This window comes from Bos grunniens, chromosome 7, assembly GCF_055505025.1.
Source record: "Bos grunniens cultivar Pamir isolate PY7600 chromosome 7, Bosgru_T2T1.0, whole genome shotgun sequence".
Taxonomy (NCBI): domain Eukaryota; kingdom Metazoa; phylum Chordata; class Mammalia; order Artiodactyla; family Bovidae; genus Bos; species Bos grunniens.
Window position 1 is genome coordinate 102,092,845 of NC_141171.1, and position 27,541 is coordinate 102,120,385.

Below are 27,541 nucleotides of genomic sequence, written 5' to 3' on the forward strand. Positions count from 1 at the left end.
TATTGGGTAGCCAAGATGTTCCTAACGTTTTTTCCATAAGCTCTTATTGATAGACCCAGCAAACCTATTGGCCAATCCAGTTTGGGTGCCTGTTCTCTATATCTTACATATTTGTATTTCAACATCAGTGTTAGTACAGTGCCCAAGACGCATAAGTTGACTTTGATGCTGTTCAAGTTTTCTTACATTGAGGAAATTAGTTGACTTGCACTAAAGCCATCTTTTCTGGCACACTATTTGATCATCAGCTGTGTTAACTACATATCTTTTAATGTTATGTATGTCCAGTTTTGTTCCTGAACGGCTTTACAGTGGCTCATGGATGGGGGAAAAAAAAAAAATAGATTAAAATGATAAGTTATAAGAAAGCGAGAAAGAAAAAAGGGAAAAAAAATTAAAATGGAAAAATTTATACAAGAATAATTCTTATTATAGTTGTTCATTAGAACAATTTGGCTCTAAACTTTCTAGCAGCTCATTAAAACTGGATTAGTTACATGATTCATGAGCCAATTAAACTTTTAGAGTTGCTAATAATAAGATCAGAAAAATTTGTTCCCAAGTAGCTTCTGAAAGATAGCACCTTGTTGGGTAATTAACGTCTTCAACAATATCCAAAGAGTAGACAAAAACATTTTTCAGGTCTCTTCTTACGTGCTGGTGCATGCTAAGTCTCTTCAGTCTTGTCTCACTCTTTGCGACCCTATGGACTGTGGCCCGCCAGGCTCCTCTGTCCGTGGGATTCTCCAGGCAAGAATACTGCAGTGGGTTGCCATGCCTTCCTCCAAGGGATTTTCCCAACCCAGGGATCGAACACGCGTCTCTGTCTCCTGCATTGGTAGGCAAGGTCTTTGCCACTAGCACCACTTGGGAAGCCCAAAATGAAAGTGGTGCTGAACTGAGAGTCTTGCTTCTGGTAGAAAAACCTAAGGATATCTTACAATCCTGTGCTGCATAGGGGACCGTGAACAGCCCAGCTGAGTGTATAGTCAGGACAGTCAAGATGGCCGTCCCGTTGCTTTCTGTGCGTCACCAGCTCGAACACCTCACGGACCTCCTGACACCCTTGCCCCAGGCCCAGCTAATGCTTGTTGTAATCAAAGAGGCCGTGTGGGCGTGCCCCTCTGCTGGTTTCCCTGGTAACTGACTTTATTTCCTGCTATAATTGGCAACCGCCCAGTTGCACCCAGAGTGAAGCCTGGCCGGCCGCAATGTTTCCTCTGACGTTTGCTGAGGTGTCGCTCCAGAACCTTCCTTGCTTCAGACATGTAAGCTCCCTTGTCCATTAAACCAGCAGTCCCCAACGTTTTTGGCACCAGGGACCAGTTTCGTGGAAGACAGTTTTTCCACAGACTCGGGGAGAGGTGGGACGGTGGTTTCGGTTTCAACCGCTGGTCATGTCCTGCCATTTGGCCGGGTTCCTCACAGGCCACTGACCGATACCCGTCCTTGGCCCGTGGTTAGGGGACCCCTGTATTGAGCCATTGACATGTGCCTGGGGCCTTACATATGTCCCTTACTATAACACTTTGCATTATATGCCGAATATAAGCAAACAGCCTTATAAAAAGGAAAACTGAGAAAAGAGAAAGCCTGCATGCCCATCCTGTCCTAACACCACACCTATTCTACCAACCTGGCTTAATTAGAGGGCAGACTAGAAATGAATGAACTCTGCTGACTTCAGGCACTCTCCACTGACTTTTGTCCTGAGCTGAACTTCAGTTATTTAGTTAGAGATTGCACTATCTGGGAAGTGCCTAAAGGAAGTGATTCCTTCACAGTAGAATCACTGGGGAATTTAAGAAAAAATTGAACGCTACCTCCAGAGATTCAGATTTGATTGGCTTACTATAGTATGTTGCTATGGGTCATATTTTTTAATTTCTCCAGGTAATTCTAATGTGCAGCCAGAATTGAAAAGCACTGTCTTTAAGAATGACTGTTTTATCGATACTTTGCCAGTTGCTTTAAGTGGATAGCTATATTTTCATATAAATTATAGTTTGCAGATGTTTGGTGAAAGAAGATGTGGTCTGAGGTGTTTTGATATGACCATTAGTACTAAGATCTGAATGCCTCAATTTTTAAATGTTTTAAATTGGATAACTAGAATAGGCATAATGACTTATTAATAAGGCAAAGGGAAGCAACTAGGCTTGATCGTTTTTCTTTACAATAAATTATCCAGAGAATATTATTTGGGGGAGCTAAAAGAATAGCTTTGTCATTCATTGAGTTGGCCCTGAATGATCATATGCATAAAATCTTTCATTCTAAGCTTTCTTCTTAGTTTATTAAATCAGCATATTCTTTTTCAAAGTTCTCATGCATCTTTAAAGTCTCACTCAGATGTTACATAAATAGTTAAGTAGCTGAAGGACAAAAGAAGCCACAGGCTTGGTGTTTGAACTTATTCCCCAGACTGTCACCTACCTAGTAGCTCCAAGTTGATTTAAGTCAAATTTGATGTAGCCTACATAGAGTACTTCTCAGACATCAGTGAATCTGAGAACCAACCAGGTACTTATTTTAAGAGGACTGACTGCTGGTCCCATTCCCAGACTTTCTGATTCACTCTATTAGGTGCAGCCTAGACAGCTGCATTTTTAAAAAGCACTCCTGGTGATTTGGATCCAGGTGTTCCATGGACTATCTCCAAGAAATACAGTCCTCCAGAGAGTAGCTGAGCTGTAAAACAAAGTATTAGGTACACAAAACCATTTTCTCAAATAATGTGGTCTCTGTAGAATGATGGTTAGGCCCAGAAGTCATCCACCCCAGTCCCTCAAACGTAGACCGCAGAAAGCTCAGTTGCAAATTATCTTCAGGGCCAGAACTTATCTACCAGAAGCTTCTTTCTGTCATTCCCTAACACTGATTATCCCAGCATGGGCAATAACTTAGATGTACAGAAAGGCTTCTAGGGGCCTTCTTAGAACCTTATTTAAAACAACATGAAGTCTTCAGCAGGTTGCTCTGCTAGACTTTGTGTATTTGGTTGTGTGTGGGTTTTTTGTTTTTTGTTTGCAGCAGTGAGGAACGTGGGGACAGGTGCAATCACATTTAAAGGAGGCAAGAATCAACCAAACCCATTTGGTGTGTTTTTTAACATCATAATTTAATTAAGGGAGCATATTCATTGTAGAGAATATATTGATGATGGTAAATATGATTCCTCAGTACAGCCTTAAAGTGGTTGAAACATCAAAGCACAAAGGTGTCAATTATATATCCAAACTACAGGTACAAAACAAGTGCGTGTACTTTCCGTGCTCCGAAACTGAGCACACGCTGTACTGTCACAGGGAAGGGGTTTAGCAGTGAAGACCTGGCAAAGAAGTTGTACGGTTTGGTGTACCAAAGTTAACACATGAAACAGGAGTTTATCAAAACAAGTTTGACAATAGCAAAGAGGACCCTTTTCATTTCTGAGCAAAAATGCATTTCATTATTCAATATGCTGCTGCTGCTGCTGCTGCCAAGTCGCTTCAGTCGTGTCCGACTCTGCGCGACCCCATAGATGGCAGCCCACCAGGCTCTCCCGTCCCTGGGATTCTCCACGCAAGAACATTGGAGCAGGTTGCCATTTCCTTCTCCAATGCATGAAAGTGAAAAGTGAAAGGGAAGTCGCTCAGTCAGGTCCGACTCTTAGCGACCCCATGGACTGCAGCCCACCAGGCTCCTCCATCCATGGGATTTTCCAGGCAGGAGTGATGGAGTGGAGTGCCATTGCCTTCTCCCCATTATTATAATTATATATATATATATATATATATATACTTATAGAGTATATAATTATAATATATACTCTACTAAATGAAAACATCAATCACTTGAAAATGCTCCACTCATCGATATTTCCTCTATTATACTGCAACCTTCTCCATATCTTTTGAAAAAAAAATATTGTGTGGGAACTGTGGGATAAGCATGCATGTGGATGGAATGGCACAATCGCACTGGTTCTTACAACTCACTTCCAGATAAGGAGAATGTGATATTCATTAGCATGGCCCAGTCTTAGCCAATATGCAGTTTGGAAAGACACAAATTAAGATCAGAAAGATCTGAAATTCCAGATTCTAGAATTGATGATTTTTTTTATGCCATTGTATTAATCAGACTTCTTTTCTTTGATCATTTTTTTGGAGTATAGCTCATCTACAGTGTTGTGTTAGTTTCTCCTGTATAGCAAAGAAATCAGCCACGTATATACATAATGTCCCTCTGCTTTAGATTCCTCACCCATTATAGAGAAGAGCTCTGCGAGCCGCACAGCAGATCCCCGTTAGTCGTCTGCTCTCACACGCAGTAGAGTGCGTATGTAGGTCCAGTCTGCCAGTCTGCCACATGCTTCTCTGTGCATTCCCCCCACCCACTCCCTGCAACCACAAGTCTGCCCTCCACGTCTGTGACTCTGCCTCTGCTCTGCAAGCAAAGTCTAGTCATACTTCTTCAGTCATTAATTACTGCTCAATTCAAATAGCCAGCAACATATAAATGGTATACACATGGCTATACATAAAATAGATAACGAAAAAGGACCTACAGTGTAGCGAACCAAACTCAGTATTTTGTAAAAACCTATAAGGGAAAGTAATGTGGAAAAGAACACATGTATCACTTTGATGTATACCTGCAACTAACACAATATTGTAGATCATGCATGCATGCATGCTCAGTCAGTCGTGTCCAATTCTTTGTGACCCTGTGGATTGTAGTCCACCAGGCTCCTCTGTCCATGGGATTATCCTGGCAAGAATACTGGAGTTGGTTACCATTTCCTTCTCCAGGGGATCTTCCCTACCCAGGGACCATACCCACATCTCCTGCAGCTCCTGCATTGTCAGGCAGATTCTTTACCACTGAGCCACCTTGGATCAAAACAACTGTACTTCAATTCGGTTCAGTTCAGTCACTCAGTCATGTCAGACTCTGCGACCCCGTGAACTGCAGCACACCAGGCCTCCCTGTCCGTCACCAACTCCCAGAGTTTACTCAAACTCATGTGCAGTAAGTCAGTGATGCCATCCAACCATCTCATCCTCTGTCATCCCCTTCTCCCACCTTCAATCTTTCCCAGGATCAGGGTCTTTTCAAATGAGTCAATTTAAAAAACTCAAAAAAACACCTAAGAAATAGGCTGAAGAATAACTCATGTTTATTAAGAATTAATAATGAATATAATAATCAAGAATTAATGTGTCAAGAAAAAGGATTATTACTGATCGATTCAGGTAACAAAAAAGCCCAAGCATGGCTAGATGCCAAGACTCAGCTGGTGCCATCAGGATCCTGTCTCTCTGCATCCCTCACGGGGACCCCCTTGGTTCGGCTCCCTTCCTTCTAGGACTCACTCTCATGCAGACTCTCCATGTATGTGGTAATGAAAGTGGTGATCAGCAGCTCTGAGTCCGAACCCCACCAGCAGTGAGTCTGAGACAGATAGCTTCTCTTTCTCAAGAGTTTCAACACATTGACTGACTGGCCTGATTTGCTTCATGCATCAACCTCAGAACCAGTCACTCTGGACAAAGAAAGTGTGGTGCATCAAATCTAGATAAGGTCACGTCCCGCAGTGACCACACTGTTTACTTATAAGGGATTCGTTTCCCGAAGAAAATTTCGGATACTATTGCTAGTTGAATCGGGTAGATTCTGGGAAGAAAAAAAAATAGATAATCATTATTATTATCTTAAGACCATAACCACTTAAAACATATTTATCAGACCAAGGGGTTTCCTGAAATAGCTGTGTGTGTGGTGGTTAAACTATTACATCAAAAAGGGACATTGAGTGATGAAGTCTACACCAATGTATTCATGAAGACAGTCTCAAAGGCTCACAAACAATATTGAATACAAGAAAAATCTTCAACATTGGCTTGTCACAATAATGATGACAATAAAAAATATACACAGGACCAAGATTAGAGATTTGAGGTCTAAAATCCATATTTATATGATGATTGCTACTCAACCAAGGTTTATGGAAACAGCTTCCAATCAATAAGAGAGATGGTTTCTTTAGTTATAAAAAAATGAATTATTGGTGTTCACTCAGTCCTTTTCATTCTGAAACAAACAAAGCAAATCATGATGTTCTTTTTGTCCCCACTTTTTCCTCCAAAAATGTCAAAGCTACAGAAATACTGAAGCCTGTTACAAGGAACATCTACATACCCTTCACTCATACTCACCAGTGGGTAACATTTTGCCATACTTGTTTTCCCTTTCTCACTTGTACATGCATGCTCATGTTCGCCTGCACACACACACACACACACACACACCCCAATAAAACTTCTGCTAAACCATTTGAAAAAAAGTCGAGATCATAACCTTTAAACATTTCAACCATATCACCTAAGAACCAGGCATCCTTCTCCATAACCACAAAAGCACTATTACAATCAGGAATTTAACAGATTCCCTAATATCAACCAACATGTAGTCCACATTCAAACCCCCAATGTCCCCTAAATGCCCCACAGAGCTTTCTGGTTTTGATCCAGGATCCTATTAAGATTCAGATAATATTCATTTGTTATATCTCTGCTGTCTCCTTTAAAGTGACTTTTCTTTACATTTTTTTCTTCCAAAACATGGATATTTTTTAAAGTCCAGGCCAATTGTCTTTAGAAAGTGTTTCTGAGAGAAAACACTTTAAGACATGTGAAGACGGTGTACCCCAACAGCTTTTAGCCAATGGTAAACCTCCAATACAAGAACATTGAATTTAGAAAATTTACAGAAATAGAGCATTTTGTATATTACACTGGTAAATATGTATTTTATTATTTATATACATTTGGTAAAAGGTAAACATAATAAATATTAGTTATAAAAAAGAGCAATGGGTTTAAATTAATAAATATTTTTTAAAAATAATATAATTCCAGAGTAACAAGAATCTAAGTTCCAAAACACAAAAGTTCTATTGACAGCTGAAAGTATGCTCTGAAAACAAAGGCTGCAAAACACTGCATTGGTCCCAGAGTTCCTGCGGTAAAAGAACCTGGATTACAGACCAAAGCTGAGAAAACATTTTTAGTGAAGTTTTCAAGAACTAGGCATCCTGTGTACATATACATGTATTAGGGAGTTCACTTGTATATGTACATAGTTACACTCTTTACTGTGTTACTTTCCTTAAAATAACTGGTGTAGCCCTTTTATTATTTAGATAAATTAGAATAAATATGTACCTTTCAAGTAAATAAATTGATGATCAACCTATAGATGATGGGTTTCCAAGGTGGCCTTAGTGGTAAAGAACCTGCCTGCCAGCGAAGGAGACTTAGGAGACGCGGGTTCGTTTCCTGGGTCGGGAAGATCCATGGCAACCAGCTCCAGTAGTCTTGCCTGGAGAATCCCCATGGGTAAATGAGCCTGGCAGGCTACAGTCCAGGGGGTCGCAAAGACTCGGACACGACGGAAGCAACTAGATGTAGATGATTGGTTGATAGATTGACAGTCATAGCTGGAAGGAGTGAAAGAGAAATAGAAGGAAAGAAAGATGAAAGAGATCCCCGTTTATAGATTCCTCATAAAGATCGCTTCAGGGTAATTGTTACCAGTGCAGTGAATGGCTGACATCTGGTGGTAAAACTTAGCAAAAACTCTGCATGGATTTTTGTCCTCAGAAAAGCGGTGCTTTTTAGTGAATGATGGCTCTGTCTTCAAGAAGAATAATTTTAAGTGCTCCTAGTGACCTACTTTGTATGACTACATCATACTGTATGATCAGGCCTCTCAAGATGGTTGTTCTCTCGCTCTCTCTGCATCCCCTGCTGGACCAGGGCCTGCTTCATCTATACCCTGCTCGTCAGTGGGATTGCCCCTTGCCCTAGCTAGTAGTCGCTCTAATCCTTGGGCAAGAATGGCTCCACCTTCTAGCTTATTAAAGGGAAATGTCTGCCCTTATGATGCTCATTAACCTGGGGGGCCACGAGGTACACACCCCAGCTGCTGGTTTCCTTAGTAACTGATGAGCCAACCTGACATCAGTTCCCCTATAAATGGTAACCTTCTTCTTCCCAGGTAGCATTGATTGCTGCTACATCCTGCCGGCCATTGACCATCCACAGTAGGGATACTGGTACAGAATCTTTTGTTTTAGACAAGTAGGAGCCTCCTGGCTGGACAACCACAAGGCTTGCAGGCCTGTGGGGTGTAGCCCAACACCCCAGTGGACAAGCCTGCCAGGAGGCTGGGGGAGACTCCTGTGAGCTCCAGGATGTCAGGAAATAAGGATGGAGAATGGAAAGTTACAGGGGTAATTCCAAGGCGGCTGCCCGCTAGCTTGTGGGGCCCTGTGACAGCTATATCTGCTATGAGAAATGTCTTTCTCTTCCATTATGTTGGTGACATCCTGTTAACCTCAGAGCCTCACACACAAGGCTCATCTGACTGCAGTGCAATGCCTGGCGAATACAAACAAAATTCAAGGACCTGGATTATCTACAAAATATAGACACAGCCCAAATCCACCACCCCTAACAATTACAGACACAGGTTCCAGAAATATTAATTCAGGGACAGGCTTGTGTGCTGGATGTGACCAGTTTTCCTGAAGGGTTTGGTTGAGATCTGCGCCAAAAGCAAAATAATAAAAAGAGTACTCTTGGACTTCTGATCCGAGCCCTGGAAGGGGACAAAGCAAGCATCTAGTGTCTTGAACAACAGGTCTATGCACTCTGCACTGTGATATAACAGGTAGAAGACATAAAAAGCCGAGGGTGGGATGATTTGAAAGAATAGCATTGAAATGTGTGTATTATCATGTGTGAAGTGGATCACCAGTCCAGGTTCTATGCATGAGACAGGGCGTTCAGGACCGGTGCACTGGGATGACCCAAAGGGATGGGATGGGGAGGAAGGTGGGAGGGGGGTTCAGGATGGGGAACACATGTACACCCATGGCTGATTTATGTCAATGTATGGCGAAAACCACTACAACATTGTAAAGTAATGAGCCTCCAATTTAAATAAATATATTAATTTAAACTAAAAAACCTGTGAATGTGTTAAAAAAAAAAAGCCTACCTGAGTCCCGGATAAAGGCCAAAAAAGAATATTCAGGGTCTATGACAATTATATGCTACATAGGGGACCCCCAGGGACATCGACAGTAGGCAAAGAACCCATTTCACAGGCCATGAAGATCAGGAGTGAGCTGACAAAGCCATACACTGGCATTTCCAGCTGCCCCAGAACCCTGCTGCTGCTGGGTAATCGAAAGGGTGAATAGACTTAACAAGCGAGGCAGAAATCTGCTCTCTATACATGTGGACCAGGAGGCCATGTGAACTAGAACTGAAGATGCTGGAGCAGTCATCCCAGTGCCAACACCATATTAACCCAGGGACAACTCGTCAACAGGAGTCAAGTTCAACTGGCGACCACCGAAAGACCACGGCCAGCTATTGGTCAGGACAGTAACTCACTTTTGCCCTTGCCACTGGGTCTACCGTGGGGAATAAAAACAGTGAAATATCTCTGGGATGCCAGGTAAGTCCTAGTGGTTTGGGTACACTGCCCTCAGGGGAATGGGATTAGAAAGGGATTTCCAGATTTCCCCTGTGTTCTACCAGCCTCACCAAAGACTGCTGACGTAGTCTGTCTGGGCCCCTATGGAGAAGGACGCTATTATGTAAACTCTGTGGTCCGTCGTCAGACCACCTGTCCAGGATTCAGCAGGGGTTGTGGGCTCCGAGGATGGACAGGCCGGATGGTCCTGCAGGGCGGGACAAACACCACACAGGGGTAGTATGATCTCAGAAGGTTATTACCACGTGTGTTTTGCTTAATGGCCATGCTCTCCCTGTATGGGTTTCACCCCTAGCCTGCGAGTGTGGGGAATTTGTTCTGATTGAGCAACAATGTGGCCTCACTGTCAAATGAGTTTGACTGCAGGGTTTACATTGAGAATCCCTTGCTGCTACTGCTGCTGCTAAGTCACTTCAGTCGTGTCTGACTCTGTGAGGCCCCATAGACGGCAGCCCACCAGGCTCCCCTGTCCCTGGGATTCTCCAGGCAAGAACACAGGAGTGGGTTGCCATTGCCTTGTCCAGAGGATCCGTTGACATCCTCTGAACGTCTACAAAAAAGTGACTTGATAAGCAGCTGGCGCTTGAACTCAATACTCTTCAGCTGCTGTTGTCTGTGCTGAGTTTGTGGTATTTGGTAGAAGGGTACCTCTGCATAGGGCTTCCCTCGTGTCTCCGTGGTAAAGAAACTGCCTGCCGATGCAGAAGACATGGGTTCGATCCCTGGGCCAGGAAGATCCCCTGGAGAAGGACATGGCAACCCACTCCAGTGTTCTTGCCTGGAGAATCCCATGGACAGAGGAGCCTGGCAGGCTATGGTCCATAGGGTCTCAAAACAGAAACAACTTAGCAACTGAGCATACACACGTAACTCTACATAACTGACCCCAAGGGCATCTTGGAAGAGGGCTGGATCAGCATTGTAAGGTTCATGCAGAGTTTGTGTGGTGGCGTGTACGGTCAGGTCACTCAGGACAGCTGTGCTCTTGCATTTACAAACCCTGCTGATCCACCCGTTCCTACACACATGAGTCTGCTTGTCCCCTGTCCCAGCTTGTGACTGTTCTAACCCTTAGGCCAGATGGCTCCACCTGCTAGCTTATTGAAGAGAAACAGCTGCCCTTGTGACCTTTGCTAACCTAAGGGTCCGTGAAGACATGCCTCTAGCTGCCTGTTTCCCTGGTAACCAACGAGCTAAACTGACATCCATTGCCCCTTTACCTGGTAGCCTCCTTCTCCCCCAAGTAGTGAAGATTGCTGCCATGTCCTGCCTGCTGTACACCATGGGGAGGTTGCTCCAGGACCTTTGCTTCAGATGAGTAAGATCTCCCATCCAATAAACCATTGAGGTCACAGTCACTACCTCTGGGTTCTTTCTTTGGTCTTGAGGCCGTGCAACTATAAGCCTTGCAAGCCTGCAGGGCACAGCCTAACACATGCCCGGCAGCTGTCTCAAAATATCTGGAACATCAGGGGTCACACATTGATACTGACAGGATCGATGGCCACCATTCTCCAACTTATGCTCTAAGCAGAAAAAAGAAAATCCTGAAGTTGCTTAGCTATTTTTCACATGCACACTTAAGAAGGAAAAATAAACATACATAATGTCATTCAAAAAATGACTGAACATTTATCTACTGCCATTTAAAAAAAAAGAACAACACGACTGCCATCACCAGGCTGGACCCACTCGGACCGTACGTTTGACCGTGGGCACGCAAAGCAAACCTTTACCGCCAAGTGAGGGGGAAGCGTGGAGCAAGAAAGCTCCTGGGCTCTGGGGATACTTGGCAGCTGTGGGGAAGGATTACAGAGGGGTGGGCATGGCTTCCTTGGCAGCAGAAGTGGAAAGAGGAGGAGGAATAGAGAGTGCAGGGGTCCCTGTCTGCTGCTCTCTGCTGCCCCCTCTGACAGCGGGGTTTCAAGTTGTTTAAAGTTTACATGTACACGTATCACATGACTAAACCCACAGCTCTGAATACTAAAAGCTTTTGTATTGTCACCTTAAATGAGTGAATTGTATGGTTTGTAAACTGCCGGGGACCAGCCCCGGCTGATCCAGGGTATTCGAAGGAGAGACGGCATAGGCGAGGATCAGGAAACAACTGCTTAATTAAACTTTAATTAAAGATATAAAGAGTAATAGAATGAGGATAGCTCAGTGAAGAAATTCAGTGGAGAAAAGAGGCTAAAATAAGGATAGCTCAGTAGGAAAATTCAGTGAAGAAAAGAGGCTGAATAATCCAGCCTGAAGGTGAGAGAAAGAACGACATGGGGAGACCAAGTTTCGGTGAACAAGGCCCGCACTTTATTTTCCAAAGTAGTTTTTATACCTTAATTTATGCATAGAGGATAATGGGGGAAGGGGTAGAGTCTTGCAGCAAGCCAGGCTTTCTTCCTGCAAACTTATCATATGCAAAAGCTTAGGTGATTTGCATCATCTTCTGGCCCAGAGGCCTGTTAACATTTTAAGACCTTTTCTTCAGAAAACTTATTTTTCTCTAAAGGTGATTGGTCAGGAGCCACCCTCCAAAAGCATTAGATAAAGTTGCATTCCTACAGAGCAAAGGTGTGGTGGGCTATAACAAGAAAAAGAATTAACTCAAGGGTCCCAGGTTACAAACATTAAAGCTACTACTTACACCAATTCTATTAATCAATACACTGCCAGGGACACAGCAGGTAAGGGATATGGAAACTTAGCAGCAAACATTGGCCCAACAAGTGAAAATCCCTTCACCAATACAATTTCTAATCAATCTTTTAACTACTCAAAAGAATCTGTGTTTAGACAGTTTAGAACATCTCCTGCCTCTCACAGTTGGGAGGCTCTGAACAATCACATGTGGCCGGAAAAACCTATTCAGGCAGGCTAGAGGACTTCCAAGGGAGTTTGTAGGTTAAACACTGTCACACCCAGGAATTATTAACTGGAGCTGTAAGCTAACTCTTTTTTTCAGAGAGAGGTAGTGGGGGACAGCCCCCCATAAAGTCAGAGGTGTAGGTGAAAGCACAAAGCAGAAAGTAGGCAGACTCTGGTTTTGGGGGTAGATGCTCGAGAATTTCCAGGGGGACTCCTGAAGCTCGATCCGCCTTTGCGTATGCGGAGCCTCCTTCCTCATGACCTTTGTCATGGGCGGAGCTCCTCACGCTGGCTACCGGCAGTGATAGAATTCCAGTTGAGCTATTCCAGATCCTGAAAGATGATGCTGTGGAAAGTGCTGCACTCAATATGCAATATGCACTCAATATGCAATATGCAATATGCACTCAATATGCAATATGCCGGCTCCCGGCAGTAAACTATCTCAACAAAACTCCTAAGAAAAAAAGAAGTGAAAGTCACTGAGTCATGCCCGACTGTTTGCGACCCCATGGATTGTACCGTCCATGGAATTCTCCAGGCCTGAATACTGGAGAATTCCCTTCTCCAGGGGATCTTTCCCACCCAGGGATCAAACCCAGGTCTCCCACATTGCAGGCGGATTCTTCACCAGCTGAGCCACAAGGGAAGCCCAAGAATACTGGAGTGGGTAGCCTATCCCTTCTCCAGGGCATTTTCCCAGCCCAGGAATCAAACCGGGGTCTCGTGCATTACAGGTGGATTCTTTACCAACTGAGCTATCGGGGAGGCCCTTCCTAAGAAAAAACCATCCCATAATCTCAAGTCAGGTAAACCATTGTCCAACGCCAAGGCCCGAAAACTCCCATAAAGATCTGGGCCACGTGAAAATGCATTCTTGGCTTCCCCAGCCACATCATGGAGTCTTCAAATGCTGAATTGCTCCTACTCGCAGCAGGAGAATGGCTGAGTAATTTCCTAACTGCACACGCGGGGGAAACGCCTCTGGGTGGGCTGCCTAGGCCAGTTCTGAACCCTTCCTCAAGGTGGTCTGCACCTTGCCTTCCTCGCTTAGGAGGCGGCTCACAGATCCGGGGTGACTTTTATTTGGAAGTCTGTGTCCCACAGCAGAATCTCCCAGCCTGCTGGTGCCCTTTTACGGTGATTAACCCCCTCCCATCCCACCAGCAGGAAGATCTACTTCCTTCTTTAGTTTTTTCAGTTCAAGGAGACTCAGTCTGTGAGATTGAAACCCTAAAGTCCAGGCGTCTTCCTGGGGAGACATGTGAAGCTAATGATGGAAAGAGCCGAAGAGGTTTGAGGGGAGAACAGAAAATGCTTCGCTTCCTGCTGTTTCACTGCCTCCCATACCCACTCTGTCTTCTCAGGTGCTGCATGACCTTCCAGTCATTTGTCGCAGTTGAGATGAAACCCTTTCACCACTGCAGCCAGACACAGCGTCTTCCTCTGAGTGAACAGAAATGTCTTATTGCTTCAGTAAAGCCCTGAATCCCAGTGAAATTGATCATTCAGGTATCTTAGAAAAATTAGGTATGATGCTAAGACTTTTAGAATCTATGCATTGATAGGAACTCAAAGGACGATTACAATTGAGGACTAATAAAGTTTGTGAGGCGGAATAGAAGATACTGCAAAGAATCTAATCTTTATTCTGTGTGTGTGTGTAGTGGAGGGGAGTTCTTTCTCCAGTTTTCAAATGCAAATTGATGTGGAAATAGGAAGGTGATATTGGAACAGACATTCTGTGGAAATTACATCAGGTTGTGAATTCCTTAGGAAAGACAGAGTACTATGTGATGGCAAAATAATAAGCAGCTGCAGAAACTAACACTCTGCCTCACTCAGTTTTCAGTGGCAGATGAGAATGAGATGCTTGAGAATTTGCCTGCTTTATTCGTAGTCCCTTAAACATGGTCTTCAGTTCAGTTCAGTCGCTCAGTCATGTCCGACTCTTTGTGACTCCAGGAACCACAGCACGCCAGGCCTCCCTGTCCATCACCAACTCCCAGAGTTTACCAAACCCATGTCCATCGATTCAGTGATGCCATCCAACCATCTGATCCTCTGTCATCCCCTTCTCCTCCTGCCCTCAATCCCTCCCAGCATCAGGGTCTTTTACAATGAGTCAGCTCTTCGCATCAGGTGGCCAAAGTGTTGGAGTTTCAGCTTCAGCATCAGTCCTTCCAATGAACACCCAGGACTGATCTCCTTTAGGATGGACTGGTTGGATCTCCTTGCAGTCCAAGGGACTCTCAAGAGTCTTCTCCAACACCACAGTTCAAAAGCATCAATTCTTCAATGCTCAGCTTTCTTTATAGTGCAACTCTAACATCCATACAGGACCACTGGAAAAACCATAGCCTTGACTAGACAGACCTTTGTTGGCAAAGTAATGTCTCTGCTTTTTAATATGCTGTCTAGGTTGGTCATGGCTTTCCTTCCAAGGAGCAAGCGTCTTTTAATTTCATGGCTGCAGTCACCATCTGCAGTGATTTTGGAGCCCCAAAAAATAAAGTCATCCACTGTTTCCACTGTTTCTCCATCTATTTGCCATGAAGTGATGGGACTAGATTCCATGATCTTAGTTTTCAGAATGTTGAGCTTTAAGCCAACTTTTTCACTCTCCTCTTTCACTTTCATCAACATGGTGTTAGCATCAGCTATATCCATCAAAGGGAGAAGGGAGGTGAATGCTCAGCTGCCATCATTCATGAAACTAGGAGCCTTGCTTAAACATCTGTTTGCTCTGCCAGGTAATGTAAATAATGCCATAGAGTATGTAATCAATCACCCGATGCTTTCGATCGCTGCCTTAGCAATAATTAACAAGGAGTGTGGTGGGTCAACAGCAAGTGAAACTCTCTGATGCAAAGATAATGTCTTGGCTTCCCCCAAAGGACACATATTACAAGTTTTCTTTTGAAGAGTTCTGACGGTGCATAAATGAATACTGAATTCCTGTCCCCTGAACTTCAGGCTCTTATATCCAAATGTCTACCCGATAGATCCATTTGCATGTTTATCTCAAACACAACCTGTTCAAAACTGAACTTACTTTGTCTTTCCCAAACCTGCTCCTCCAGGTCGCCCTCATCTCAGCGGCAACTCCATCCTTCTGGTTGTACAAACCCAGAAAGTTTAGATCATCACAGACTCCTGTCTTCCTTAAATACTTACATTCAGTGTCAACAAATTCCAGGTAATCTAGCTTTAAAATATAACACATACTATAAGGCATTTCTCACCACATCCATTGCTACCAAAGCTGTTGTCATCTCTCACTTGAATTATTGCAGCAGTCTCCTAACCAGTCCTCCATCACCCTTTCTCAGTCCATTCTAATTCCAGCTTCCAAAGTGATTACCTGAAACACGTGTCAGATCGGGTCACTTTTGTTAGATGCTTTCAGTGAGCAACCATATTATTCAAACTAAAAAGCAGACTCCATACAGTGACCTACAAGTCGTGAGACAATTTATTCTACCCCTTTGCCTCTCTGACCTCTTATTATACTTCCTCTTACTCTGTTCTAAGTATCCTTACTCAGAACTTATCCCCTTACTATCCCTCAAAACACAAACTATCCCAAACACAAACACCTCAGCATCTTTGCACTTGCTGGCTCTTCTCCTCTGGAATGCTCCCCCACACCCCAGAGGCATTGCCTCCCTTTCTCACTTTCTTCAAAACTTTACCCATGTCTCTCTCTTTTTCACATTGATTTTTCTGCTCCATGTTGTGTTCCTGACTTCCTCCATGCTTTTTTATGTTAGCCTGTAATTTGTTCATTTTCACTGCTATGAAGTATTTCATTGTATGAGTATGCCACAATCCACTTATTCATTCTGTTGATAGATACTTGTTGTTTCCAGTGTTTTGCTATTGCAAATATTCCTCCTTGAACGCAGCTCCTGATGCAAAATTACTGGATTGTAGGCCTGTGCATCTTCAGCTTTGTTATATAATACTAAATTGTTTTTCCAAAATAGCTAGATCAATTTATAGACTCACCAATAATGTATAATTGTATTGTCTGTCCTCATCCATGTCAGTATTTTAAACTATCCCAATCTTGTAGGTTTTAAATCATCTTTAATAATGGTTCTAATTTGCATTTTTTTTCTGGCTATTAATAATGTTGAACTTCTTTTAATGTATTTATTGACTGTATCTAGATTTCAACAAAGATCCATCTAGTCAAAGCTTTGGTTTTTCCAGTAGTCATGGATAGATGTGAGAGTTGGACTGTGAAGAAAGCTGAGCGCCGAAGAATTGATGCTTTTGAACTGTGGTGTTGGAGAAGACTCTTGAGAGTCCCTTGGACTGCAAGGAGATCCAACCAGTCCATCCTAAAGGAGATCAGTCCTGGGTGTTCATTGGAAGGACTGATGCTGAAGCTGAAACTCCAACACTTTGGCCACCTGATGCGAAGAGCTGACTCATTGTAAAAGACCCTGATGCTGGGAAAGACTGAAGGCAGGAGGAGAAGGGGACAACAGAGGATGAGATGGTTGGATGGCATCACCGACTCAATAGACGTGGATTTGGGTGAACTCCGGGAGTTGGTGATGGACAGGGTGGCCTAGGCGTGCTGCATTCCATGGGGTCACAAAGAGTTGGACATGACTGAGCGACTGAGCTGAACTGATACTTCATCAGGATAAGGGAATGCCCTTCTGAGTTTGCCATGAATTTGTTTCACATGGTTGTTAACATTGCGCAAATACTTTCTCTGTATCTACTAGATAAAGGGTCTACAAACTATGACTCACAGGCTGAATTCAGTCCACAATTTTTTTGCAGGGTGAGGGGTACATAAATGTTACTGTGAAACAGATACAGCCTTTTGTTTGGTATGTATATATGACTGCTCCTCCTACAGCAGAAGAATTTTGTGATTCCAGCAGAATGTATAGCCTGCAAAGCTGAGAAGTATTTACTATCTAGCCAAGCCCTTTACAGAAAATGTTTGCCACCGAACTAGATGATTAAGTGACCTTTTTTTTTTTTTTTAACATCTGATCATGTGGTTTTGCTGATGCTTCTCAAATCGCTCACTCACATCTGTTCTCTGCCCTCTCAGCGCTGGTCCCCAGGAGGCTGAGCTTTACTGCTTTTATCCCAACCCCAAGCTCCCTGCCACTGACTTCCCTTGGGGGGCAGGGTGGGCACCAACACACGAGAGGCACTAGCCTGAGATGGGAGGGTGGTCCTCTCCGGGGGTCAGTTCTGACAGTGGTCGTCGCAGTTCTGACTTGTACAGTTCTGGCAGAGGTTGCCTTTCTCTATGATGACCGCCACTGATGGTTCAGTTCTCTTCTCTGAATTCATCTCTCACTGGGCACTTCCACTCTGTGCCCCCTCAGGCCTAGAGGCTTCTGGCTATTTCTGGTTACCAGATGTCCCACTGTTCATTGTGGGTTCTGTTCATCTTTAAAAAGTTCCTTAAATTTTCTTCCGTTAACACATTGGGTGTATTTCTTCTATTTTTTGGCCAGGTCTCTTAGAAATGCAGCTGTTAGTTAAATCAAACTTGCATTTTGGGAATCCACTCAGTTTGGTCAGGATGTGTGTTTTTATAGGTCACTGGAGTCAGTTTGCTAATTTATTTTTACATCTTTGTATTCGTGTTCACGAGAGAATGACCTGTTATTTTCCTTTCTCATCCCGTCTTTTTCAGATTTTAAGACTATGCCACCCTCATGCCAAAGATATAAGGAGCAGTACTTCTGTTTCTATCCCATAAAATAATTTGCATAAGATTAAAATTATATATTCCTTAAATTTTGTTATAAATGTTTGGTAAAATCACATGGCTTATTTTTGCTTGGTCAATATGTTTATTATTGTCTTTATCTGAAATATCTTCATAGAAAATTGTGGTTTTCTGTATTAACTCTCAGCAGCCTGTTTCTGAGCTCTAAACAAGGTTGCCTTCTTCTGAGCTACCCAATCTTTCTTCTGGGCAAGTGACATTTCGGGATGGTTCCGCTTCTTTTCTGCTTCTTTCCTAGGCTTCTTCTCATCCACTGGTTTCTCTTGTACTGCAGCATGAGCTTTCTTGTACGCCTCCTCCATCATGTCTGGAGTTACAGAGTCCTTTCGGTATTGAGAGAATGGTTCCTTACAAGGATCCTCATCATCTTCAGTCAGGCTATGCATGTCATTTGCCATGTTTTACTCCATGGTGAGCTTTCAGTGAACCTCAGCACTGAGTTCTTTGCTTCCTGAATCGTAACCAGGGAATCGTGTGGTACTGTGAGGGACAGAGAAGCCTCCATCGACAGCTCCCTTGAGGGTCCCCAACTTTATTTCCAGTGGTAGACCTGGCAAGTCTTGCATCCAAATAACAGGTGAAGGCACCTGGCTGACCACCAGGGCTTTCTACACTGTATTCATCTACAGTCACCTTGACTTGGCCTTCATAAATCTTGCTGATACGAAACCTATTAAGAAGCCTGAAGGCCAGTGTAATATGCTGCAGGGTTATTTGTCAGACCAACCATCACGCCTTATTTTGGGAGTTCGTGAGCATAAGCTTCGTATAGCTCCTTTTAGACTGGTATAAGTAATCTGTCAAATGATACCTTGGTTGGTTACATGAACTGTCATTCTGTATTTGAGTGTGTTGTACTTATTTTTATCTTGGATTACCAATCATTTCTGAGTATAGTCGTCAGTTTTGCCCTCTTGCCGTCCTCTAAATTTCAGTGGTATCTCTTGAAGTAGGCTTTATTCTTGACAACTTCAACAAACCCCATGCTGTGGAACAGAGCCTGGGGTTTGCGGCTTGCCAAAGAGCTGGCTTATTTCTTCTTGAACCACATTTGCAGGTTAAATTTTTCTAGAATTTATCAACTTTATAAAGATTTTGAAGTTATCCGGATTAAGTTATAATATCATTTGTCTTTTAAATATCTGCATTATATGGCATTCTGACCCTTTTAATATTTTGTATTTATAAATTGTTTACTTTTTAAATTAGAACTTGCTAGATTTGTCTCAATTTATTAGTGTCTTCAAAAAAGCAACTTTTGGTTCAGTTCATCCTGTCATTATAAACATTTCTATTTCATTAATTTCTATCATGTTCATGATTTCATACCTTGTTTTCTTTAGGCTTGGTCACTTGTTCTTTTTATACCACATTAAATTGGATGCTAGCTCATTACTTTGTAAACTTTAAGTATGTCAGTTCGGTTCAGTTGCTCAGTCGTGTCCGACTCTTAGCAACCCCATGAACCGCACGCAGCACGCCAGGCCTCCCTGTTCATCACCAACTCCCAGAGTTTACTCAAACTCATGCCCACTGAGTTGGTGATGCCATCCAACCATCTCATCCTCTATCGTCCCCTTCTCCTGCCCTCAATCCTTCCCAGCATCAGGGTCTTCTCCAATGAGGCAGCTCTTCCCATCAGGGGGCCAAAGCACTGGAGTTTCAGCTTCAGCATCAGTCCTTCCAATGAATATTCAGGACTGATCTCCTTTTGGATGGACTGGGTGGATCTCCTTGCAGTCCAAGGGACTCTCAAGAGTCTTCTCCAACACCACAGTTCAAAAGCATCAATTCTAAGTAAGTATATAGGTCATAAATTTTCATCTAAGCACAATTTAAGCTGTATCCCATGACCTTTTAAAAACAACTTTATTAAGATATAACTCACATATCATACAATTCACCTAAGTGAGTAACTCAATAGTTTTTGATATATTACATTATTAATCTGTCTAAATTATGGCAAAATAGAGATGAGATGAAAGTTGCCATTTTCACCATTTACAGTCAGTGACGTTGATGGCACTCTCAGTGTGGTGCGGTCATCACCACTATTCCCAAAACATCGTCATTACTTCAGCCAGAAACTTTGCAGCCATTAAGCATTAACTCCCGTTTCCTCTCCCCTAAGCCCTGGTAAACACTTAATCTACTTTCTACCTCTACGGATTCGCCTGTTTTGGATATTTCATATAGGTGGAATGATGTATGCAGGTTAGGAAGCAACAGTTAGAACTGGACATGGAAAAACAGATTGGTTCCAAATAGGAAAAGGAGTACGTCAAGGCTGTATATTGTCACCCTGCTTATTTAACTTATATGCACAGTACATCATGAGAAACGCTGGGCTGGAAGAAGCACAAGCTGGAGTCAAGATTGCCGGGAGACATATCAATAACCTCAGATATGCAGATGACACCACCCTTATGGCAGAAAGTGAAGAGGAACTCAAAAGCCTCTTGATGAAAGTGAAAGAGGAGAGTGAAAAAGTTGGCTTAAAGCTCAACATTCAGAAAATGAAGATCATGGTGTCTAGTCCCATCACTTCATGGGAAATAGATGGGGAAATAGTGGAAACAGTGTCAGACTTTATTTTTCTGGGCTCCAAAATCACTGTGGATGGTGACTGCAGCCATGAAATTAAAAGATGCTTGCTCCTTGGAAGGAAAGTTATGACCAACCCAGACAGCATATTAAAAAGCAGAGACATTACTTTGCCAACAAAGGTCTGTCCAGTCAAGGCTATGGTTTTTCCAGTGGACATATGGATGTAAGAGTTGGACTGTGAAGAAGGCTGAATGCCAAAGAACTGATGCTTTTGAACTGTGGTGATGGAGAAGACTCTTGAGAACCTGTTGGACTGCAAGGAGATCCAACCAGCCCATCCTAAAGGAGATCAGTCCTGGGTATTCATTGGAAGGACTGATGTTGAAGCTGAGACTCCAATACTTTGGCCACCTGATGCGAAGAGCTAACTCATTTGAAAAGACCCTGATGCTGGGAAAGATTGAGGGCAGGAGAAGGGGATGACAGTGGATGAGACGGTTGGATGGCAGCACTGAGGGACCTGAGTCTGAGTGAACTCCAGGAGTTGGTGATGGACAGGGAGGCCTGACATGCTGCAATTCATGGGGTTGCAAAGAGTTGGACACGACTGAGCGACTGAACTTAACTGATGCAATATTTTTCCTTTTATATTTGACATATTTCACTTAGCATAATTTCTTCAAGGGGCAATCATGTGGTAGCATTATTCAGAACTTCATTCCTTTTGAAGGCTGAATAATATTCCATTGCATGTATATACCATGTTTTCTTTACTCATTCACCTGTCAGTGGACACTTGGATTGTTTCTACCTTTTGACTATTGGATAATACTACAGTAAACATCGGCATGCAATTATCTGTTCCTGTTTTCAGTTCCTTTGGGTATATACCCAGGAGCGGAATTGCTGGGTCATATGCTAAGTATGTGTTTAGGTTTCTGAGGAAGAAACAGAGTTTCCCGTAGTGGCTGAACCGTTTTATACTTTTACATTCCTACCAGTAATGTACAAGGGCTGCAATTTCTCTACATTGTGTCATCAACACTCGTTATTTTCTATTTCTTTTTAAAAACTATCACAGCCGTTCTAATGAGTGTGACGTGGTATCTCATTTGCATATCTTTGAGAAAATGTATAATCAAATCTTTTGCCCATTTTTAAATTGGGTTCTTTTTGTGTATTGAGTTATAGGAGTTTTTATATATTCTGGATATTATGGTTTTTTAATATTGCATAAAAACAAGTCATTACCTTTTTAACTAACTACCTCAGGTATTAACTACCTCAGGTAAAATGGGTGATTATTAACATAGTTAGTGATCAGTGAGGATTCAATGGAAGTCCTGTTCTCAAACTTGAGGCGGATTTGCTGCTGACTTGCTTCTAGCTATGACTAAGTCACATAACCACCACTATGATGGTTTCATCACTGTTTATTTACCACATAATTTTTTTAATGAATTGTATATATATGTATGTGTATATATATATATTTATATATGTAAGGATGGAATTCTAAAGGGAAAGAGTAAAAGCACAGAAACCCAGAGACTATAGATTACATGTTACAATGCAGTAGGAAAGCATGCTGGAAGAACCATTCCAGTGAGTACTTTTCCCTTCACTTCTACTTCAAAATAATTCACAGGAAGGAGTGAAGTCGGGCTCCGTTCCCTTTAGTTTCTCTTCTGTTCTTCATTTCATGGGACCTCTTATCAGAACAGAAGCTCTACTGGGATGTGGAGGTAAGGAGTGAGCGAAGGTGTCACTGGCTATCTGGTCTCCTCTAGCTACCTGCCGGCCCAAGGAGATGGCTCTGCTCACTCTGCTCTTGGCAAGGACCTGCACAGCGCGGACAATGAGATGCTCAGACGAGGCAAGTCCACTGCACCGAGCGCACCTTACTTCTTAATGAGTTCTGCGTGAGTACACAAAGGAGGTGGTGTTGGGGGGTGAGGAAGAAGTTGGGTGAAGAGGACAGGGAGGGATCAGAGGAAGCGGGAGAATCCGGCAATCTGGTCCTCACACTCTGGGCAAGCTACCAATTTAGATACTTTTTCATTTGATGGCACAGAATTGACCTTTCCCTGTTTAATTGTAACACTGCACAAAGCTGGCATTGCCCTCTCAATCACAAATTCATCTGTGGAAAATAAAAGTTTGGAAAAAAAATTTGCTTCTTAAATGCTTATTTTGGTGTTTAATTACTCATCAACATGATTAGAAACTCCAACTGGAAATGGCCCAGTCCTTTCCAGACCTCTGAACAAAACCTTATTAGAACTTTCTATACAGTCAAAAATAAGTGGAAGAGGCTTAAGGTAAGGGTCCCAAACAAGATGTCTATGCAAAAGGCTATCATTGAGATTTTAAGACTGGATATAAGTAAAGAAATGTATTCATTAAGAACTACAGGTCACTGTTTCACTATCCTATTGGACTTCAAGGTGTAGGAAGGTGGAGAGATTTCTCATTGATTTATCCTTAGTGCCAGAACAGCACACAGACATAATACATATCTTTTTTGAGGGTATGAATGAATCTCATAACTAGTAAGTTTTGTTTTGTAAACCTTAATGAGTTACCTTTTTAAAAGATGGTGATATAAGAAAAATTTTATACTAGAAATGTTTATTATGATATTTAAAAATAATGTTTCAAGTGAGGAAATTACTTTCATTCCAAAAGTTTTCTTTAGTATACTCAGCATTTCCTGCTACATCACGTTTTCAAGTGTTCATAAAAAACACCACAAGGTGGCATACAAAGCCTCATGAAGACAGTGCTATTGTTTTTGGTCAAAATTTTACTCTCTGCTTACAGAACAACTCCCTTAAATCCTGGTAAGAGGGACTCACTCTGGGCTCTTGGCTTAAGGGCTGTGCTCCATTCCCCTTGACAGTGTCTCTCCACTAGAGTGAGAAGCTCACAGGGCTCAGCGATGTGCCCCTTTCCCCCTTTCCCACCTGGAGAACCTCTTCAAAGGCCTCCCTCTGGGGGGTGGACAGAGGCAGAGATCACACTGCAAAGGCTTGGGCCGGTCCGAGGCTGCATCTGCAGGGGCTCAAATGGAGGAGAGGCACAGCAGGGGAGGGTGGAAAGGGAGGATGAGACAAAGGATGCTCGGAGGCCAGCTATCCCTGCTTTGCTACTTACTCATGTCAGGCTGAAGGAGTCTAAGAATTCGAGGAAGCTTGAGGCATATTTGCTGACGTAGGAACAGCTTAATAGCTTGACTTATCACTTCTAAATATTTAGGTATATGGTATGTAAAAATCTATTTTCTCTCTTGACAGGGCCCTGTAAACATTAGGATAAGATTATGTGTATGTATCTAATTTGTAGGTATTTCCTGTGTATTTGTTTATTTAATATCTATATTTGGAATCTACATTCAAATTCTGAGGTTTCAATAATAAAATCAGCATTTTTATTTGAACAGCTTATATTCACTATCAGGAAATAAAGTAACTTTCAGTATAAATGGCCTTTAATAAAATCTGGAAAAAAGATGAGTTTTGGCAGTCATTGCAGCAATCCACCAATACCCTAGTTTTCCTCCTTCCAAGGCATACAATAGGACTGAATTAGGCATGGCTAGGTGGCTAGGTTCAATGGCACCCCACTCCAATACTCTTGCCTGGAAAATCCCATGGATGGAGGAGCCTGGTGGGCTGCAGTCCATGGGGTCGCTAAAAGTTGGACACAACCGAGTGACTTCACTTTCACTCTTCACTTTCATGCATTGGAGAAGGAAATGGAAACCCACTCCAGTATTCTTGCCTGGAGAATCCCAGGGACAGGGGAGCCTGGTGGGCTTCCGTCTGTGGGGTCACACAGAGTCGGACACGACTGAAGCGATTTAGCAGCAGCAGCAGCAGCAGGTGGCTAGGTTTTGTTTTTTAAACTTTTGTTTAGACTCTTACACAGAACGATTGTATTGAGATATAACTCATAAAATTCAGCATTTTAAAGTATACAATTCAGTGGATCTTAATATTTTCAGTTACATATCGATCACCCATTAACTTTAGAACACTGCTATCACTACAAAAAGAAACCTGTGCCCACTAGCAGTACATGACTAGGTTTGACCATTGTGATGAGAGTAAGAAGGATGCCCAAGTCTTTTCACAGCCAGTGTTCAGTTCACCATGCTCTCTCCTTGCCATGGTGATGGGGGTATTCCAGAAGTCAGTATCTTTCGGCCTGCATCCTGGAGTGAGGATGAAAATGGAGCCTTAATGAACCAAGAGGGTGGCTAAGAAGTAAAAGTCTTGTTTTAAGCCACTAAGAATTTGGGGTGCTTTGTAGACAGAGTGTAGTGGAACCCAGCATGTCAGTGCACACAGGATGAAGGTCTGTGTGAGAAAGTATTTAGCGGAGGCAGAATTCTAAAAGAAAAAAAAGGTTTAGAAACTGTAATTTAAAATGACTCACTACTAATTACCCTGTTACAGTGGAAAAAGATTTACTCAGATATTGAAAAAAAAAGTTCACTTCATTTGAGTTAAGAAAAGGAAACTTGACCACTTACATTTACCAAACGGAGTTCAGTATGACTCCATCATCAACTTTGTTCTGCTAATGGGAGAAGGACAAGAATCACTACTTGAGACAACTATGTTTTCTTAAGGCTTCTTTCTGGAATTCTATGTGGAATCTATTTGGTCGGTAATATAAGATGAAGTCTTTGATTTCTTTCCTCTAATCATTTTTCCTTTTCAGTTCAGTTCAGTCGCTCAGTCGTGTCTTTTTGTGACCTCATGGACTGCAGCACGCCAGGCCTCCCTGTCCATCACCAACTCCCAGAGTTTACTCAAACTCATGTCCATTGACTCAGTGATGCCATCCAACCATCTCATCCTCTGTCATCCCCTTCTCCTCCCACCTTCAATCCTTCCCAGCATCAGGGTCTTTTCCAATGAGTCGGTTCTTTGCATCAGGTGGCCACAGTATTGGAGTTTCAGCTTCAGCATCAGTCCTTCCCATGAGCACCCAGGACTGATCTCCTTTAGGATGGACTAGTTGGATCTCCTTGCAGACCAAAGGACTCTCAAGAAGCTTCTCCAACACTACAGTTCAAAAGCATCCATTCTTTGGTGCTCAGCTTTCTTTATAGTCCAACTCTCACATTCATACATGATTACTGGAAAAAGCATAGCTTTGACTAGATGGACCTTTGTTGGCAAAGTAATGTCTCTGCTTTTTAATATGCTGTCTAGGTTGGTCATAACTTTTCTTCCAAGGAGCAAGCGTCTTTTCATTTCATGGCTGCAGTCACCATCTGCAGTGATTTTGGAGCCCAAAAAAATAAAGTCTGACACTGTTTCCACTGTTTCCCCATCTATTTGCCATGAAGTGATGGGACCAGATGCTATGATCTTAGTTTTCTGAATGTTGACTTTGAAGCCAACTTTTTCACTCTTCTCTTTCATAAAGGGGCTTTTTAGTGCTTCTTTGCTTTCTGCCATAAGGGTGGTGTTATCTGCATACTTGAGGTTATTGATATTTCTCCTGGAAATCTTGATTCCAGCTTGTGCTTTATCCAGCCCAGTGTTTCTCATGATATACTCTGCATATAAGTTAAATAAGTACAGTCACAATAAACAGCCTTGACGTACTCCTTTCCCGATTTGGAACCAGTCTGTTGTTCCATGTCCAGTTCTAACTATTGCTTCCTGACCTGCATACAGATTTCTCAGGAAGCAGGCCAGGTGGTCTGGTATTCCCATCTCTTTCAGAATTTTTCACAGTTTGTTTGATCCACACAGTCAAAGGCTTTAGTGTAGTCAATAAAGCATAAGTAAGTGTTTCTCTGGAACTCTCTTGCTTTTCCAATGATCCAGCTGCTGCTGCTGCTAAGTCACTTCAGTCGTGTCCGACTCTGCACAACCACATAGACGGCAGCCAACCATCCCTGGGATTCTCCAGGCAAGAACACTGGAGTGGGTTGCCATTTCCTTCTCCAATGCATGAAAGTGAAAAGTGAAAGTGAAGTCACTCAGTCGTGTCCGACTCTTAGGGACCCCATGGACTGCAGCTTACTAGGCTCCTCCGCCCATGGGATTTTCCAGGCAAGAGTACTGGAGTGGGGTGCCATTGCCTTCTCCAATGATCCAGCTGCTGCTGCTGCTGCTAAGTCGCTTCAGTCGTGTCTGACTCTGCGTGACTCCACAGACAGCAGCCCACCAGGCTCCCCCGTCCCTGGGATTCTCCAGGCAAGAATACTGGAGTGGGTTGCCATTTCCTTCTCCAGTGCATGAAAGTGAAAAGTGAAAGTGAAGTTGCTCAGTCGTGTCCGACTCTTAGCGACCCCATGGACTGCAGCCTACCAGGCTCCTCCGTCCATGGGATTTTCCAGGCAAGAGTACTGGAATGGGGTGCCATTGCCTTCTCCAGTGATCCAGCAGAGGCTGGCAATTTGTTGTGTATGTGGCTTGTATGATCTATAATATATAGATGGCTTGTATGATCTGTAATATATAGATCATATATGATTTATAATCTATAATATAGATCATACAAGCCACATACACAACAAATTGCCAACCTCTGCTGGATCATTGGAGAAGGCAATGGCACCCCACTCCAGTGTTCTTGCCTGGAGAATCCCAGGGACGGAGGAGCCTGGTGGGCTGCCGTCTATGGGGTTGTGCAGAGTCGGACATGACTGAAGTGACTTAGCAGCAGCAGCAGCAGCTGGATCATTGGATCCAGCAGCAGTAGCAGCAACTATTATAGAAATTATAGTTTAAAATCTTTAATATCAGTTATTTTATAATTTACTTTTTTAAG

At 42.9% G+C, this 27,541-nt stretch overlaps 1 pseudogene across 1 annotated transcript; it reads right to left on the reverse strand.

The window, feature by feature from the left end:
• Window positions 1-16,834: 16,834 nt before the first annotated feature.
• LOC147370049 (large ribosomal subunit protein uL18 pseudogene) lies at window positions 16,835-27,166 on the reverse strand (annotated as a pseudogene). The gene has a single exon (XR_015168352.1). The product of XR_015168352.1 is annotated as a large ribosomal subunit protein uL18 pseudogene (transcript).
• Window positions 27,167-27,541: the final 375 nt, after the last annotated feature.